At 44.8% G+C, this 20,133-nt stretch overlaps 1 long non-coding RNA gene across 1 annotated transcript in view; it reads left to right on the top strand.

Moving 5' to 3' along the window:
* Window positions 1-18,290: 18,290 nt before the first annotated feature.
* The window catches only part of LOC109323350, a 14,563-nt gene continuing 12,720 nt past the window's right edge, over window positions 18,291-20,133 (top strand). Inside the window, exon 1 of the long non-coding RNA XR_002104629.1 lies at window positions 18,291-18,405. This is a non-coding gene — a long non-coding RNA (uncharacterized LOC109323350). The remainder of the gene's footprint in view (window positions 18,406-20,133) is intronic.

Below are 20,133 nucleotides of genomic sequence, written 5' to 3' on the forward strand. Positions count from 1 at the left end.
ATCCTTTTTGAATTGTGGAGCCCAAAACTGGACGCAGTACTCCAGCTGCGGCCTCACCAAGGCCAAGTACAAGGGGAGAATGACATCCCGGGATGGGGGCAAGAAGAGGGAAAATGAGACAAGTTATTTTCTCCAGCTCACCAACCACTCCCCTCAGCACTTTGAGACCATCCAGTGCTTTCTGTACGTCAAAACTGAACTGGACACAGTTCAGCGCTCCAAAAGGAAATTCAATGTTATGTCCAGAGTTGAAGGTTCCTGTTGCATAAATGGTTGAGCCTTCAAGAAGCTATTTCCTTGTAAGCCTTCTCGTCTTACATGTTTCTCAGAACTTCAGACCGTTAAAGTACCATCTACAGGAGCCCTAACTGTCAACAGATTTCTCTCTTATGCGGTACTCCCATAACAGCAAGAAACAGAGCCTTCAGGCTTCTGAATGACAGGAGAAGAAATCAAAAAAAAACACCCAAGGGCCATATGGAAAAGAAGGCAGCAAAAGACACATGTTCAAACCAGAAATAAAAGATGTTAGACACCTTCTTCCTTGGCTTCTGCTCCTCTCTTCCATGAACTGCATGGAAGTATACGTTATTCAAACTTAGCAAAATATTATTTTATTGGTTTTATTTTTTAAATTAGGGAGCCCAACTACAGCAAGCCACAAACAATGGCAGGGTGTGCTCTATGAGGTTAGCTGTGAGCCTGAGGCAGCCAAGAACAATGCCTGAAAGTGTTTTCAAGACATGCACACACAAAAAAAGTCCAGCTTTTCCACAGATGCGGAGGATCTCCAGGCACTGAAAGGAGCACAGGATAAGGCTGCACTGCTGAGATGATTCATGCAACAAATTCTGTAGCTCTGCAGCTGACAGAAAAATAATCTTTTCTCCCCCCTTCTACCAGCCCCCTCCCCCAAAGTCCCTGCACACCTGTCAAGCACCATCTCCACCCTGGGTGTGGGAATTTGGTCTAAGAGTTCAGCATTCATAGGGCACATCTACATGTGTGCTTTAAATCATTACATAAAAATCATGGCATTAAGCTAATGTGCAGTAAAATAGTTTACTGCACGTTAAGCATCACTAAAGAAGCATGCCAATGCACTACTGCACAGTGGCATAACCTAATGCACATTAATTTAGTACCTCATATTGGAAGTACTAAATTTAATGCAGATTAGAAAAGGTGCATTATGCATGTGTAGACATGCCCTCAGATGCCAGTTCTGTTGACCTCCAATTAGTAAATGAGCATACCTGCATATGTGCAAGTCACTTCCATGTAGCTCTATATTTCTGATTTTTAAGGACATGTGAAATTAGTCCTAGCGAAAGGCAGGACTATATGGTATGAAGTGTCCTAGTGATACATTCAATGCCAGACTCTTTCTAACAACACAGTTAATCATGCTGCTTTTTACTTCTATACCTGTTAAGGACAGTTAGAGGAACCAGTCTTGAGGGTAAAAAGGCAAACTGGACCGTAGGGTTGTCTACTGTGCTATGACAACTTGAAGCAACTGCTTGAACTACTTCAAAAACGTTCGTGTTCATTTTGTTTCATCACAGTGGGGAATAAAGTCTTGCTGCACTAAAAGAAGAGATTACAGGGGATCACAGCCATGGTAATAAGCAGCAGTTTATGGAGGAAAAAATGATTACTTTATAGCGTTTCTGTGGAACCTTTCCGTCTCTGAGTCATGCTACAAACTCCCAATTAGAGCTTCACTGGGGACAGATGGTACAGCTTTCAAGACCTGACTTAATAATAAAATGACCCTCAACTAGGAAATAAGCTTCTCATAAACTCTTATTTCCATAATATTTGAAGTTACTACTTTGCAGACCTCTCAGGATTGCCAGATGAAAACTGAGCATGAGATCTGGTGTCTATATTCCAGATTCACTTTTAATCGCTTACACTGTTATTAAGAAAAAAAGTTGCTTGCCACGTTTCAGCTTTTTCCTATTGTCATTAAGACCAGCATCTATCTATTAGCTGCAGGGAGCCCCCTGGGGTAGTATTAGTATAGTTCATTCAAGGAGACCCAACTGCTCAACAGCACATATGCCAGTGATTGCAAGATGATGGTATTGCCCTTAATGTTGCCCTTCCACTAAGCTTCACTAAACAAAGCCAAATAGGAAAATGACTTCTCAGTTCTGACTTGAACAACGCAGAAAAAAAAAAAATGAATGTAGTGCACTCCTAATTTTGTACAAAGCTTTAAGAAGCAGCCCCTCCGTGTTCCAGCTGGGCTGAATTTGCTTTCTGGGTAGTGACCTGGCAAGGATCACCTGAAGCTGGACTGCCAATGATGTAGTCATTGGCAGCCTGGCATCAAAAATGCTCTTCCAGCTAGCCATTACATACCATGCCGTACAGTTAGGTAGCTATGAACCACTGCTATATTTTCCAAGTAAAAGGTCTAAAAGATACAGGCTGTAGCTCTTCAATGCATTCTTGGCAGGTGAAGGTAGCTCCTTAAGCAAATCAAAACTGCCAAAATATAGCACCATATTCTACTCTCAGAAAAACTCCACTGACTTTAGAGAAGCAACACAGAATCTATATTGGCTGCTCTGAATAATTGTATTTACTCTTGAAGAATAGAAAGTAGCAGGGTGGTCACATTGCATCTTTCACAACGGTGGTTTCTGCACATGGAACCATAACAACGCACAAAAGGGCTAACCCCAATCTCAGTGAGGTCTGGTCCATGTTAAAAATATAACTGCATTTAGTTAACTGAACTCAGTTAAAACAAACCAACTTGATCCGGTTTAATTCTGTAGCTTATTAGCCAACTGTACTGCAGCAGCACTTGAGTCTTATCCATGGACTGCATCTCAGCTGTGCTAGAGGCAATATAAATACATTTCAGTAAGGCTACCCCTCTCCTAAAGAGCTTACAGTATGAGTCATTTACTGATGGGGATTAGCAGGAGAGAGTGAATGCTGCAGAGAAGAAACTAAAAGGAGCAAATAATAAGATAAAGGAAGAGAAGCAGGAGGTGGAGAGCAGAAGCAGGGTATGGAAAGGATGGAGTCTGGGAAGAGAGTGATACAAACAGAGAAATCCGGAGAGCCAGGTAAAGAAGATGGTCTGTTCTGTTCCTGGGGACCACAAGGGGCTGGCTGCACCAAGAAGTAACCCGGGACAAAAGGAAGTCCCTTTCCATTGGATTCAGTAAGGGCTCCCTCCTTTGCCTCAGCCCCTACCCCCGAGAACTGTTGTGTCCTTCTAGCTGCTAATGGAAGCTCTACCCCAGGGCAGCTTGTATACAAGCGCACATAGATTCACACAAGGTACCCACTCATATGAATAAGGCAACCGGGCCTCGCTTCAACAGGTGGGGAATGAAGGAAGACAGCTGCTCTTTGGTTCTTTTACAAGAAGCTTGGGAGAAACTCCAATACCATAGCAATTAAAAAATAAGTAGCTAGGTAAATGCTTTTGTGTCCTAATGAACTAGTTGTGCTGGAGGGATATTCCATTTTTCTCTTTGCTGCTGCTCAGTTGCCGACTGAGTGTTGAGGTTGGTATTGATGGTGATAAATGCAAATGGAAGTTGTGATCTAGCGTGTTTATTTAATAGAAACTACTAAGAGAAATAAAAAGAAATGGTTATAAATTAAATGCTCCCGTCTCTTCAGGCATTAAGTTGGGTAGTTTAATTTATTTTAGCAATAGAGGAGAGAAGAAGTATAACAAAAGGTGTATTTGGGTAGGATTTCATTTAGAAGAAGCCTACATTTAAGAAAAATTAAAAGAAAGAAAGAACAAACTCAGAGTTAAATGCTGTTAACTAACAGGTAAAATTTGATAGAGTTCATAAGAGGCTCACAAGAACTATATGGAGGTCCCCACAGGACTCTAGATTAACCTTCAGTTCAAATATATACCCTGCAACCTGTCTCAGTCCCTAGCAATTCCCTGACTAGCCCAGAATCAAAGTCTGAAAATTTGGGGCAAGATCAGATGCAGATATTAAGTTAGTGGCTTGATTCCATTTCTACTGCACGTGTAACTTAAATCAATACCTCCAGTCTCCACACTTGAAAGACTACATACTATACAGCAACACACCATCTAGAAAAAATAGTGTTGAAAACGGAACTTAAAGCAACTGGTTCTGAAATTATATATTGCATTCAAAATCTGCTTCTGGTTTTGAAAAGTTACTGTGTGAAATTGGCTCCTTTGGCTCTCTACCACTGCTTCGAATTTTATCTCCCAACTTTACTGGCAATAAGAGTTCTTATTTCTCTTTCACCTTGCACATCCTGCTGAGCCCAGAGCAGTTACGAAAGAATGACTGGATTCATTTTGGCACATGCACCACCATTACAACTGGAAACTAAGAGCATAACATTCAAAGACAACAGGGTTACATAGGTGTGACTGAAGGCAGAATTAGAACTGTGCAGAAGTTATTACAAAACACAACCCTATGCATGATTAGCCTGGATTTGAGTTTGCATGACAAATGGAAACATTCAGCTCTGCTTTGCCAAAGCAGCCATTCAGTTCACAAATCTTTTGAGCAAACCTGGGCTGATTTTATGCTTCTATGTCCATGCTAGCAGCATGCTCAGATCCACAAGGTTCTGAAATGAAGCCAGGTGAACACTGCATGATTACCACCGAATGTCAGTTTGACCTCTGAAATCAAAAGGAGTGTGGCATACAGGTCTTAACCCACACAGCTGGAACACCTCTGTTAACCAAGGCAGGTCCCATTGCTGGGGCACCTGCAATCTTGGACTCAGAGTAAAAATTAATGTTTCTCCATACTGTTACCCAGGAGCACAACAAAATACCTTTCCATATGAATGACCTGTGGGAGGCAGCTGCTCCAGGCTACAATGATCTACACTGCATAATCCTGGAGGGGGCTCTGGAACAGCAGCAACACCATTTTATTGGAAACAGCCTCCATACAGCATGAGGGCAGACTCTAAGAAGTGCCCCCAACTAATAAGCAAATGTAAAACCATGGTGAATTATTGCTATGAACCTCAAACTGTGGAGTCTGGGAAAGTTACTTAGTATGTATAAATAAAAGTTGCTGATTCTGCAAGCAGTCACAAAGTCAGAGGTATTTGAGGGCACTGACACTTCACAGGCCTGGCCTGAAGTAATATAAAGAGTGCTGCCAATGCACATCTTTGCATTGTTTTAGGTGCCAAAGCCAGCAGCTGTTACAGAAACTCTACAGAATTATGGACTGTTACCAGCAAAAAATTTTTAAAAATTTAAAAGGCTTTAAGCACAGAAATATAATCCAGAGTCAATAAATTTACAAAATGAGAAGAAACAGGAGGTAAGCACTCAAGATGCAAGTATACTGATGAACATACATCCTGTGTTATACATGTCACTAAACTCCTACATATCACTGCGTTACATGGGATTGCCAATCCTCACACTTGTATTGTAACTATTGTGGCAGAACTAATTAGCACACCCTGAGCCCCCTCCACGTCTCATGCATCAGCATCCCCATGTTTCAAAATGGAGGTGGGGGCACTTCAAGTGCTCAGAGGCAAGAGTGAATTTGATATTAGGATAGAGTAGGCTGAGTATGAAGCACTAGCAGTTGGAAACAATCTTTTCCCTCCTATGCCGAGCCAATAGACTTGTTCGGGGGGGTTTTATGGCACAACATTATGTCTTGTTTCAAGAGTTCCAGAAATGAATTGTGGATTGCTCCCCTATTTTTTCCCTTCCTCTTGACATGCATCTGTTAAGCAGTGTTCGTCAAAATACGTACTTTTATTTCTGCTTTCCCCCATTCTAATACAAGCTGAAAGATGGAGGTAGGGCTGTTATAGTAAAATGTCTCTTTAAAATAGAAAAACAAGCCAACGAACACCCCCTCTCTCATCCCCCACAATCAAGTGGACAATGACAAAAATCCATCAGTGTTTTCACTGGATAAAGGATGCCATCTGGTGGAAGAAAAACTATGCCAGCTCCTTAAATCTGAGAGGAACAAGAGGGGAAAACCCCTCTTTCTTAGGGGAAAAACCAGCTTGTCTTCCTACTAGATAGATGCCAGATCAATCAGATACAGCTGACCTTGTCTGCCTTAAAAGCTAAATACAGAGCTGAAGAATGAATGTTGGCACATCAGTAGATTTTGAACCTTGACAGCACAGAAGCTTTATTTAATTTGATCAGTTCACACAAGAGATTTTAAATTGCCCTCAGCAAAGACACATTGCCATTCTCTCATAGATTTTTGAAGGCTAATGTTATTTATGGGGTATAAGCTAACTGTATTTTATGAGTTCAAATGAAATGAAACAGAATCTCTTGTGACCAAATGCAGGATAAATACAAATGCCATCGCCTTACCCTTGAATTAGCCTTCACAAGGCTCATTACTGGTCTGCTGGATTATTCACAAAAAATTTAAAAAAAAAAAATCCACCTCAAACCTTCTACTCTGAGAATTAAATAAACACAATATCATTTAAAATAAAACAATAACCCAATAAGGATTTCAGTTCGACCTGGCAATGGTCCTGTTACGCAGCTGTTTCATAAAAACAGGTTACAGAATTATAAGGAAAACATGTCTACCTTTTCATTGTGCTTCTTTGCCCTATAGAAATGTGGAGACGAGACAGTGAGGATTTCTTGATGAGACTTTTTTTTATTTTCTCTCAGTTTTCCTGGTATTATGTATAACTTGCAACTAACGTAGGAATCATGAAACATAGAAGGCAAAATCTATTTAAGAGTAGGGGTGGGGAGGGAATCAAAAGCACTATTGGATTTAGGAGTGTTCCTCTGAAAGCAAAAATAGATTATTTTTATTTCCCCCTTTCCTACATTCAGTTTAATAGAAGTCTTTCAAAAAAATCCCTTGACTGATCCTTTTAAACTGCATTTTCTGCCTCTGGGACAAAATGTTGCTCTTAGAGCCAGATTCTTTTCCTGCTGAAGTCAGTGGCAAAAAATCCACTTTCACGTTACAGGTGCAGAGCCCAGTTTTGGAGGGTGCTGAACAATCTTGACCTCTCATCCAGTTCTTTGCAACTGGGGAAAACCCTCTGGAGGGAAGGAGCACAGAATTCTCCATTGTTTTTTAGCAGGAGTTGCTGGTACTCAGTGCTTCTTATGTGGGGCACAACATTTTGTTCCAGATTAAAGCCAGAAGACAGGAATTTTAGAGGGAGGATGATACCATGAAGACATCTCATCCTTATCTGCCTCCCACCCCTGCCTCATCCAGGGCCAGCTCTAAAAGCTTTCAAGTCAATAGAGCTATGGAAATGTACAGCAGCTGAGAACCTGCCCCCACGTCTCTTACTTAAAGAGCAATTATGATCATTATTATTACTCATTTTAGTCATTTAGATTGCAGCAGCACCCAGAGGGGATGTTAAGCTGTAATATAAAGGTGACCATATAAAAAATGGCACTAGGTCTGTTCCTGTAGGTCTACACAGACACAGCTGCTTATTTTCTGACACAAATTTGTTTTTATCTGCTGTTAGCAGTGTGGCAGTGACCCAGATATGGGAGAGAGAACTGGATTCTTCTATTACAGTTTGTGCAACAGCAGCAGGTGTGAGGTCTCTTGCTCAGACTAGAGAACCTGTATTAGTGAAGCTGCTATATAACCTAGAGAGGGGACAGTAGCTATCTGACCCCCAAGTAGATTCATAGTGCTGGCCCTCACACTTCAGGGCAAGAAGCGATTGCTAACTAAGGGCGATTAGGAATAATTTTTCTACTTCCCCATGGCCTGCTATTTACATAATTGTGCTTCATGTGATTCTGAAGCAAGTCCTGTCAGGAATAGGTCAGGAGGAACAAATCAGCATGTAGTGCAGAGACATATTTGTGAAAGCTTAAATAAACCCTTTGTGCATTCAAGTAAATGTTACTGTTACATTCATGATAAGGATTTAAGACATAGAAGCCCAACAGCAGAAAGTGTTAGTGCGACTCCAAGGCTATCTTCTGAATAAGTAGTAGCAGCAAGCAGGCTATGGCATTTGTTAGGCATATTTGCCTTCTCCGTGAACCCCCTTGAGGGTGGGGAGACCCAGGGCAAAAATCTACCCTACAGAAACCAATAGGCCTGGTCTACACAGGTTTTGCACATGTATAGCGTGTTGGTTAGAGTTCATCTTTTCCTATGCACCGATACAATTCTAAGTACAGCTTCACTTACACTAGTATAAAAGGTCTCTTGCTGCAGGGAAAGAGTAAAACTGTGTCTGTACTGAGGTGGACCACTTTAAATCTGCCTCTAACTAAAGGGCTAGGGACAGAGGTTACACCTAAACTGGTTTAGGTGATCAGAAACTGGTTTAAACCTGTAACAGAACAGACATTCAGTGCACATAAACCAGTTTGAAAATGGCTGAAAATGGTTCGAGATAAGCCTGGTTGAATGTAGTATCAGACTTAACTGATTTGGATCAAGCTGTTTATGTAATGTCCGTCCTAGTCCCCTTGCTGGTTTAGGTTAAATCCGACTCCTCCAGCATCACAGCATGCTCTCTGTGCTGGGCTGGGCTCTCTGCTCCACAACAAAGCTGGCCCCTGCCCTCCGCTTCCTGGCTGCAGCTCCAGCAGAGACTGCAGGAGTCTGCCTGGCTTCCCCCTGCCCCTGCTCACCACTCCCTAAGCAAAGATTATTCCCCCATCCCCTCTACCTAACACAGACACCTCTCAGCATTAGCTGGCATGCCGCATGCTGGCTACGGTTCCTGCTGTGGCAGATGGCACAAAGGCAGAATCAATAGGCAGATGGTAATGCCCCTCTGTTGTTTTAATGGGTGATAAACACTGAGTTTGGGGTGATAAACACTGTGTTATCAATTTCCCACTGAGCTGGTCAGAAAGCTGGGGGGGTGCCCCTCCCTAATCAGAGCATCCTGCTGGGGCCTGGCCCTCAGCCCTATGGAAGGGAATGGGAGGCCTGCTCTAAAACCCCCCCACCCCCCAGCTTCTAGCCTAAGCCACTCCAGGCATATGCCTGCATTTCTGGGATATCTGTGCAGTTACAAGCTGATTCAGCCTAGCCAGGTTAGACTAACCTGCAGAGATTGAATCAATTCAGGCTTTTTTAAGGTCTGTCCCTAGCCAAGCAGTTCAATGTTCTAATATTTAAGTATGGCCTATGGAACCATCCCCATGCTTTCTCAAAGACTGTGATTATTCTAGCCTTTGTACAAGGGGTGCAAGTTATGTCTGGTACCCACCACATCCAAAATTCCTCCCCAAAGGTGAAACCTGTCTTGGGCTCTAGAATATGAGACTGGGGTAAAGTGTTCTTGTGCTTTAGTGATGCAATCATATTGAAAAAAAAAGTGAGACCAGAAAGGTAGCTCTGGATAGTTGTCATCTCTGTGATGACTTAGATATGACAGATTTGTCTCCATGAAGACAGGAAGCCTCATGAACTAAGTCATTATCTCCAGTAGCCACGGAGTGTGACACTACAGTATAGGCAAACAAGAGAAGAGGAGAAGGAGAAGGAAGATAGAGAGGCAAGTCTGTCCAGTGGCTGAGCTCCCAGGAAAAGGAAACTGCACAGCAACAGAATCAGCTAGTTTCTCATTGTACTGCCTCAAAGTATTAAAGTGCATGCAATCACTAGGGCCGTGCAAAGCTTTGGATCCGGAGAAGCTTCGGATGCTTCTGTGTCCGAAGCAGCATGTTTGGATCAAAGCGCTGGCTTCATTATGCTTTCTGAAGTGGTTTGGAGTTTCCAAACCACTTCGGAAAAGCTTCGGAGCCACCTCAGAGATCCAGCCATAGAGTATAATGCGGTAATCAATGAAATATCTGTAGCTTTGTTGTTTTTTGTCTGGTGTGGATGAAACCTACAAGGGTGATAGCCTCTGCTGAAAGCATGAAGCCTGCCAAGTTTCAAGAAGATGGGTGCAGGGGTTCAGGGGGAACTGCACCCCAAATTCTTGAAAGCAAAACTCATGTCATGTGTACGTGTTAAGCCAGCGGGGTCAGGGGTGGTAGCCCCTGGTGAGGCCACAAAGCCTTCCAAGCTTCAAGAAGATAGGTGCAGGGGGTTGTGGGGGAGAACTACATCTCAGGATGCTGACAGGGAAAAAACTCGTGACATAGATGACCCAGTGTGTGTTAAAGGTGCAGCGGACTGAAAAACTGCAGAGGTGGTGGCCCCTGCTGAGACCACAAAGCCTGCAAGCTGTCAAGGATATAGGTTCAGGGGGAGTCTGGCTTCCTGGGCCCTGCACCTCTGGCTGCTGACAGGCAAAATTTGTGACATGGGTGACACTGTGCATGATAAGGCGCAGCGGGGTGAAAGCTGCAGGCCTGCTAGCCCCTGCTGAGGCCATGAGGCCTGCCAGCTGTTGAAGAGATATGTGCAGGGGGGTTCTGGGGCCCTGTACCCGTAGCTGCTGATAGACAAAACTCATGACCTGGGTGCTTGTGCAACTGATTGCATCCGTCTTGGGGCAGCTGATTGTCTGTATCAATTATTTCCTCTCCTTAGTCTGTGGTTTTGTAGGTGTTAATCCATGCTCATTAAATTTGTTATGTAGTAGCTAGGTGCTGTGTATTGATCTGGTCCCTGAGTGAATCTTGATTGATTGGTAACTAGTAACACAGTAGCTTAGCAGCCACGCCTGCAGTAGTTCACCTCCCATGACCCGCCATGTCAGTTGCACAAGCATCCATGTCATGAGTTTTGCCTGGTCAGCAGCTAGGGGTGCAGGGCCCCAGAACCCCTGCACCTATCTCCTTGACAGCTGGCAGGCTTCATGGCCGCAGCAGGGGTTAGCAGGCCTGCAGCTTTCACCCTACTGTGCCTTAACACACACAGTGTCACTAACGTCACGAGTTTTGCTTGTCCGCAGCTTGAGGTACAGTTTCCCCCAAACCCTTGCACCTATCTCCTTGAAACTTGGCAGGCTTTGCGGCCTCAGCAGGGGCTACCATCTCTGCAGTTTTGATCCCACTGTGGCTTAACACATACATGTGATATGAGTTTTGCTTTCAAGAGTTTGGGGTGCAGTTCCCCCCAAGCCCCTATACCGATCTTGAAACTTGGCAGATTTTATGCTATCAGCAGACGCTACCACTCCTGCAAGTTTCATCCAAATCAAACAAAAAACAAAGTTATAGATATTTCATTGATTTCCCATTTATACCCTATAGCTGGATCTCCAAGGCAGCTCTGAAGCTTCGGAGCCACTTCAGCCAGATTGAAGCGGGAACCCAGTCCAAAGCACCGGATTGGATCGCTGGCATCCAAAGTGGCCAGATTCAAAGCCAGATTGAATAGCTACCTACTTGCACAGGCCTAGTGATTACCACCTCGTCCTTATCCTGTCAGAGGAGGTTGCAAGAAATGGAGCCTGAGAGAAGGTGTACCATGCCCATGTCAGCACAGGGTGAGGACACATGCCACGCAAACCTCAGTTCTGTAATCTGAATGAGAAAGAAAGATGGACAGGACCCAGGGGTTACTGACGCTCAGACAGAAGGTGTACAAGGAGGTGGCAGCAGAATTGATTATATCCCACAGACTGATGTTGTTTCTCAGCAAGGCTCAGTTCCACACCAGTTGCTACTATTTCCATGACTACACTCCAGCACTCTGACATGCTAGATATAAATGGGCAAGAGTTTCAAGCAGCCATTTACTACTCAAGGTGGCCACACAAAACCCCAGAAGGCCACCCTAAATTATAATATAGCAATTACATTAATCTTGGCAGTGGACACCCCTGCAATGAGTGACTACCAGATAGGCGTCTCAGTTCATGCAGCACCAAGCATTAAATCCCTGGAAATTCCAGGCCCACCCCTCTGGAACAATACTACTCCTCCCCGCCACATACACACATCCTTAGGTAGATTAGAATGCGGCAAGGGACTGAGTTGGTGACTATTACTTATGGACTCACGTGGGTCTCAAAAGGGGACGAGGTAACCTCCAGAATATATCTTTGAAACACGTTTTTCAACGTGCCTTTGTTTTGTGAATTTTGGCTGTTTTATAAACTTATTATATTCTGCTGCAAGCCATCCCAAGCCTTTGTTGGGAAGAGCAGCATATAAATCAAATGCATGGCATCCAGAACTCGCTAATATTGCTCTCCCCCATAAAGTGATCTGAAAAGTGTCTTTATTCCCTCTTAACAGTCTTCAGACAAGCAAGAATGGCTCATAATGCCTACAGAGGTTCCTGTGGGTGGTTAGATGAGCAGAACTGTGTACAGGGATAAAGATAACTGCCCTAATACAGGTGTCCCCTGGAGGAAGTTATGGGTAGACAAGACTACACAACATCTCTCATGAGTTTTCAGCTTTAGAATCACCTTTGGCTCCTTTTATATTTGTAGGCTCCAAAACAGCATTTCAGGGATGCAAGAACATGCACAAAGTTTCTCCCCATCTTTCATACAGCAATAGTCACCGTGTACAACAGTTACAAGACGAACTCATTAAACTACTGCAACACCTACCCTCAAAATGTGCTTTTTAAAAAATTACATTAAAGTGACAGTTCAAAGTACTTCCTCTCCAGAGTTTTACATCTTATGGTTTTATGTCTTATTTATGATATTCTCTCCATTATAGGTTGAGCTTCCTTTAAAAACTGAAGTAAAAAAGCTGCAAGAGTCGAGCGTGAAGTGAATATATTGAAGAACCAAACTAAGTTGTAAAAGCAAGTAGGTTTCTAAAATTATGCAAATACAGGAGACCAGGGAAGGGAAGTCTCCTCAGTGATGTGATCAAAAAACACATCGGAGAGCAAATGTGTCAAACTGTATGAAGTAACTGAAGCATTTAACTGAAATGAACACATAAAGACCTAGAAAGACTAATCTAGACAAGTAAAAACAAACATAATGATTGCTAACTAATTGTGTTATTTATGTTTATCGCAGGATTACTTTATCAATTTGGCTTTCTAAAGACTTCTGATCTACAATGCATTTATCCTCCACTGTTGCTTTTAATCATATCATTTTGGAAGTCTGATTGCAGCTTTTTAGAACTTTTGCTTAGTGTGGCATGATAATTACCGGACACTGCAGAACTCGGGGAGAATTTCCAAACTCAGATATATATTAGAGGAGGGAGTGAACTTTGAGAGAAAAAACTGCTTCAATTATTTAAAAAGGCAAGAGATTTAAGGCAACAACTCCTCTTCCATTCCTCCCCATTTCCCCCCTAGAATATAAAAGGCAACAGAGCAGGGGAAGGGATGGTGAAAAAAAACACACACCATGCACCTCTCTCCTTACAATTTATACTGTATGTGGTCCACTGTGGTATACACACACACAAACACACTATTTTAATTCAGTGCTTTGAATTCTGCTTAGTTATTAAGAAAAACCACCTTTCACATAGCCCAATTATTAGAAATTCATGAGCCAGTGACACATTGATTGATTAGCAGTCCTTAGAGTCCTTCTCCTCCCTGCCACTAATAAGATCTGATTGATGGTTATTTTTGAAGTTGTTTACTACAAGAGAGACAAGAACTTGATAGACGTAACAGAACTATCGAGAAGAGTTTGAGAGCTTAATGGAGAAAAAGTATTTAAAGAAGGACCTCAGGAGGAAGAAGCAGGATTCTTAATCAAAGTTTTCAAATGGAGATTCAAACATGAGAATGAAAGCTGATACAGTATGTGAATTAGTATATACGCAGAGGGAGAACCAGCCTGAGATGGAACCAATGACTACATGCAGCCATTTTCCCCAACGGAAAACAAAAGTGTGTTCAAGCTTTCTCTCTTGGAGCATAAAAATAGGAGAAAAATAACCCGAGAATCGCTAGGGTTAAATCATTCCCAGGAGTTTCTCTTGAGCGTCTAAATGTCTGCACACATTTCTCCTGGCTTAGCTACCCCCGGACGCACTTCAACAGGAGAAAATCTCCTGTGCTTCCCCAAGACCAAGGTCATCCCAGTCTAGTGGGGAACAGCTGCCCTCTTCCTAAGTCACCCCAGTCTGGAGAAGGCATTGAGGGCAGCTGTAGCCCACATCCTATCTACAGGAGAGGAGCGGAGGAACAGACCAGTTGTCAGAAGCAAACAAGGACTTTCCCCCCCATTCAGCTGAGCCAGAGGGGCCAGGAGCCTGTCATGCAGAGGCTTTCCCCAAGCCCAGCTCCTGGCTTCCCCCAGATTCCCCTTGCCACCCAGCTAACAGTGTGGAGTAAGGGGAAGGCAGACTTGTGTCAGAGCAGTGAGGCTCAGGAACCTTGCCACCATTGCAAAATGCCCTCACCTTGCCCCATCCTGTTCTGGGTTAGCCCAGAGCAGTGCAGCAGGAGGCAGGCTGCTGTGACCCTGCAGCAAGGCTCCTAGGATCAATTTGGAGGAGTGCAAAGTGTGGGGACTATTCTCCTGGGGGGGGCTGGAACTTCCCAGTTCTCCAAGAGAATGTCTCCCTATCCCACTAATCAGCTGAAAACTTGTGGCAAGTTTTGAGTATTAGCCTTGATCTTCAACACTTGCTGGGCAAATACCTCATCTCCCTACATTGTTACCATTGAGCTAACCCTATTTTCACCTTGCACCACTGCAGCTACCCACTAATGTGATATTTCAAATGACATGTTATGCATTCTGGTCAGACATCCCATGCTACATTGCTCCATGTTGTAATGTATCCCCTCTTAGATTTTTTTTTTTTTTTTGACCTGCATGTTGGAGATATGGACCAGAAGGCATTGGAATTCTAGGGTTTGTGGTTCAAGTGCATCATTCCAGTCCTCCTCCTCGTTTCTGTGAGAACACTATTTCCAGGGCATGCTTCTGGGCAGATGTATGAGCTAAGGGGACGGTGCTGACTGGAAAGGATACAGTGCGGAGGCAGAAGCCATGTTAAAAGGGGCAAGAGTCTCTCTGCCTTATCTTGGGAGGCAAAGGGCATCTAGGGGGAGGAGAGGTGAATGTTAACCCCAGTACCCTAGAAATGCTGAAATGTGAACTGCCAGAGGCTCAGCTGTTATCTGATGAGATGGCTGAGTAGACAGCACACCTGTGGCTGCAGCTAGATAGTGAATGCTAAAGTCACAAGCAGGCTGAGGCTGTGGTAGCCTCTTTAAGGCAGCAGGTGGCAACAGGAAATAAGAGTAAGAATAAAGAGTGGAAACATCTGTTGGCCATGGAGGCAGAAAGAAAGTTTTAGCAGCCAATAATGGCAGAAGCAGAAAGGGGCAAGAGAGAAGCGAAGCTGTAGGTCCTCCAGAAGATGGCCAAGATGGGGAAGGTGGTTGATGACCAGGGCTGCTTAGAGATAGTGGAGGAAGCCAAGAAGAAGTTGCAGAGAGACATGGAAGCTCTGAGCCAACATATTGAGAAGATGACGATAGCTTATGATAAAGTTAAAAAAACAAAGACTTGTCTGCAGCAGGAGTTGGAGGACTTGGGGGCTGACCTAGATTGCCAGCACCAGATTAGCTCCAGTTCTAGAAAAGACAGGCAGAGTTTGCTCAGATGCTGACAGAAGAGAAATGTTCAAGATTTCTGCCTGATGTGTGGATGAGCAAGACTGTGCAGGGGCCAAAGCTAGAGAGAAAGAGGTGGTGGCAATTGCTCTGCCTTCTACTCCAAGGCTCAAGCAGAACTGGAACAATGCAATGTGGAGCTCCACATCAGAATGGAGGAAATGAAGGTCCAGTGGGAGGACAGCAAGGGAAGCAACTGATGGGAGCCTCTACTGAGGGTGCACAGCACAGACAGAGAACATCTGAAGGAAAGTGGTGTGCTGCTGCTGAAGTGAGAGAGGTACTAAGGCCACTATTTTTAGAATGCCTCAAATTCAAGTGGGGAGAGCTAGTGGCAATGCATCCAGTTGAAGCTGAAGGTCTGTCCAAGAAGCTGAGCCAACTCAATGCCCAATAGGAGGCCTTCCAGGAAGGGCTGGGAGAGCTAGCAAAGACTGAGTGGCACCTCTGCAAACAAAAGGAGGCAGATGAAGGCCTGAGGAGGGGTCCCAGAAAGAAACAGAAGGTCCTGTATGGCAGGACCCAACGGACCTGAGCCAGAACTGACACCAGAGAAGATGAGGCCGCTAGTGGGCTTGTCATCCAAGCCATGGCAGGGGCAGAGAAGCTCTAGAGATGACTGAAAAGGGGCTGAGGGAAGGAGCTAAAGACACTGGATCTGGAAGTGCAGAGAGATCCAGAAATCCAGCCCATGAGAGAGACAATGGAACACAGCCAGAGACTAGCAGGGCCAGGGGAGTCCATAAGTCTCAACTGGCCTAGGAGCGAGGCCAGGATCTAAGGCAGGGGCGGACAAAATGGTGAATCCCGCCAGTGGCCAGACTCCATTTCCCAGTAAGTCCTGTGCACATTGGGGTTGGATGGGGACTATGGTCCAGAGCTGGGGCAGAGCCATAATCTGCTGCCTGCATGCCCCTACCTAAGGCATGAGGGCAGCAGATCACAGCTCTGCCCCAGCTCTGGACCACGCTGTCACTGCTGCAAGATCCCAGCTCCAGAGCAGCTCCTTGCCAGCACTGTGGGGGGGCTGGTCCCCATGGAAACCCTAGCCCCACTGTCAGGGTCTCACCACTGCTGGGGTCTCCAAGGAAACTGGCTGCAGCAGTGCAGGTAGGGGCTGTTGGGAAATGCGGTCTTTTACAGGTGTCTTCTGGCCTGCAGATCAGACTTCCGCCCGCCCCCCACCCCAGCCTAAAGGGAAGGACCAAAGGCCAGCAGGGCCAGAGCCAGAGACCAAGGGGGGCAAAGAGTCATAGACCAGATGGGCAGGTGGAAATACAAGGGAGCAATGTGAGGGTACCCAAGGGGCGCACAGAAATGGGAGCAGCCTTGCCCTGAACAAGAGAGCCATAGGGGGACTGAGGCCATCCAAACTGGGCCAGAATCAAAGATAGGGCCTGAAGCAGTTGTGCTAAGACTAGAACTAGAGGAAGAGAGAGTGGAGCTGATAGAATTAGAGACAGAGAGCAGCTTTGCCCTGGACAAGGAGCAGCACAGGAAAAGCTGCAGGCCAGTAGCCATTCAAGCATAGGCCAATCCAGATGAATGCAGCCAGGACCTGTAGCTCCAAAACTTGGAGTTCAGGTCTATCCTTCTCCAGAGGAGGGAGAATAGAAATTGGAGGGGAGGGTTTATTACAGCATCAAGAAGCCTGGTGGCAGTCTGCAGACTTGCAAGGGTTAGAGCCCAGCTGGTGGCTGTAAGGGGCGATTGCAGGCTGCCTAAGCAATGGAGCCAGCTGCCTTTAAATAATTAGCTAGCAGAAAGCTAAAATTCTCCCAGGAAAGTGAGATGGAGGCCCTCTGGGAGGGGAAAGAGCCAGAGGGGTGCAAGAGCTTGCTTGACTGCTACAGAGAGGAAGCTAGCACAGATCAAAAGCAAAGAGCTACCTGGGAGGCTGAGAGCTGAGCAACTGAAGCTAGGAGCTGAGAGAGAAAGAGAGCCGGCAGGTCAGCACAGCAGTGCTCAATGCCCCTGCCTGGAGTACCTCTCTCCTGGGAGTTAGCCAGAGGCTGAGCACATGCATCAGGCTGTGCATATAGTTAAAGTAAACTGGGTGGTCCAACCATGTGTGTGTAGTTTGAACTGGGTGAAGTGCTTATGCAGGTTGACTCCTGCCAAGAGGGAACATGGACAATAAACAGAGGCTAGGAGCCTGTAAAAGGACACTGAAGGACTGTGAATGAGCTAGTTAATCCAAACCTGCTACATACCTAAAATGAAAATTATATAAAATTCCTTCCTGTTGCATTATACTATTTGATAAGATACTGCTTTGCAATGATTACTGTTTCACCTTGAGTCTCTACATGAAATTCGGGTGGATCATTTGGGGGGCATTTAGAATGACCTCTGCATCAGAGCATACTGCTCAATAAGATGCTGCATCACGCACCTATAAGTCCAGGGGCGGGCAATTATTTTGGGCAGAGGGCTGCTTAACTGAGTTTTGGCAAGCCATCAAGGGCTGCATGACAGGCAGCCCAGGGCAGATAAAAAAAAAAAAATTTAGAAAATTAATACTTAGGGGCCCTACGGGCCAGATAGAATGGCCTGGTGGGCTGCATCCCGCCCCTGGGCCTCATTTTGTCCACCCCTGCCCAACTGTGTCCCAACTGGGGATGGGATTAGTGGAATTTACCAAAAACAATGGCTGAGCATCGGAGTCTCTTCTAATGAAATGATCCAGCCTAGCATAGTAGTGGTAAGTACTCCTTCATGTTCATTTCTTTCTTACTGCAATTCAAGCCAGTGCTACAGCTATATCACCATTTCTTCATTATTTTATTTTTTCTCCCCAGAGAAGATTTTGTGAACTTTAACACCAAAATATGGAGCTATACATGGAGTGCACATGTCTTTCCTGAGAGAGCAGTGGAGGCCAGGATACTAACATGGAGCAAAACAGCATCATGAGGTATTACTGTAATATGTAAGGGCATGACACCCCAAGAGCTTAAATAACAAAGATTAATGAGTGACTCCACGCTAGCATTTAAAATGAAGTGGAGCTGTGGAGAGTTGGTAGTAGAGAAGTAGAAGACACACAGCTGAATAGACAGGAACCTTGATGATCAAAGCAGTGAAGGATATTAGGACTTGGCACAAATACAATAATTGTTTTGGGACAAGGATGCATCCATACCTCCTTTCTTCAGGTAAGCTCCTCCCATATCTCAGTAAACCCATGCCTAAAATGTGTGTAACAACATGTGTCAATGTCAAATGATTCTGCAACAACAAAAAGTGGTTTTGGATTGGAATCACTATTGAATCGCTGAAGTTAACCTGAAAAAAAGGGTCAGGTATAGATAGGCAACCTAGATGGAGACTGACAACCTCGATGGAAAACATGTGTTTGACAGAAAAGGAGGTATTTGTGTTCCAATTTATTATTGTTCCTCTAATGAAGGGACCCACTGATATGTCTGAATTATGGACTTGAAGTTTTGTGCAGTTTGCCACATGGTTGTGACAAATTTGTCATCTCTTAAAATAGTATGAGAGTATTATTAAGGACTCGCTTCCACTTCCAGTGATCTTGGTGGCAAGTTTTCCACTGAGTTCAGTAACATAGGATCAGACCAAGATTAGTCTCCGTCTCTTGACTCTGGTACACCTTTTTGTTCATAAAATGATGCTATTTGATTGCGAAGAAGAGCAGCTAATTGCTGCTCCCCACATTCAAGTAATCAGGCAATAGTTCTTAAAACCACAGAAAAGCTGAGGGACCCTTCCTGGGCTGGATCAGGGGAAGGAGGGAAAATAACAAGAGAATGGTACAGCTGTGATGTGAAAAGCAGCACTTTACTATAAAAGGCTTATAGGATTACTGTTCCTAGAGGGCCTTCATGTAGAGCTGTATTTGGCTGTGGAGATAACAGAATTAGAGAAGAGAGGATGTTTTCCTATCGTATCTTTGCAGTGCTATGGATAAAAAGATATGGAGTTTCTCTTTACCGTGGGTGGATATTAAAATTATATTTCATGACACCTAAATATCCTGCAATACTGAATGGTTTACCAGTGAAAATGCAGTATGATGTTGCAGCTGCACTATTTCTTACACTTTGGGTTGACGGTTATTGTGGGTAAGATGAATGGTTTTGAGTGACGGAAACGGTGGACCAGATTCTCAGCTGGTGCAAATGTCTGTTGGCAAAGAATGTTCAGAGGTATACCGATCTCTACTGGCTGAGGATATGGCCCAATATTTTTCTTCTTTGGAAGCCCTATTCACAATCAGGGCTAGAAAGGGCAGGGAGAAGGCACTTTGGTGCTTCCCTCTGCAGCACTGATAGGCCCTCCCCACGCAGCACCCACCCGCAGGCACCTAGCTCAGGCTGTCCCAGGGGGCACTGCAGCACAGAGGGAAGCACCAGGCTCCCACACAGCTCAGGCGGGGAGGGGGAGAGGAAACAGGAAAGGCAGATTGGGCTCACCACTTTTCTTGGGCAGAGCCTGCCTCCTTGGGCTGCTACCAGGGTGCCTGGAGGGCTTCCTGCAGAGCCACGGAGCTGCATGGAGCCTGGTGCTTCACTCTGCAGCTGTAGGGGCAGCAAACTAAAACTCCAAGTCATTTAAGGTACATCTCTCACCCTGTCCTCATCAAAAAGCTGGGAGACTGCGGTGTCGATGCCCACAC

This window comes from Crocodylus porosus, unplaced genomic scaffold (genome assembly GCF_001723895.1).
Source record: "Crocodylus porosus isolate Cpor-Errol unplaced genomic scaffold, CroPor_comp1, whole genome shotgun sequence".
Taxonomy (NCBI): domain Eukaryota; kingdom Metazoa; phylum Chordata; order Crocodylia; family Crocodylidae; genus Crocodylus; species Crocodylus porosus.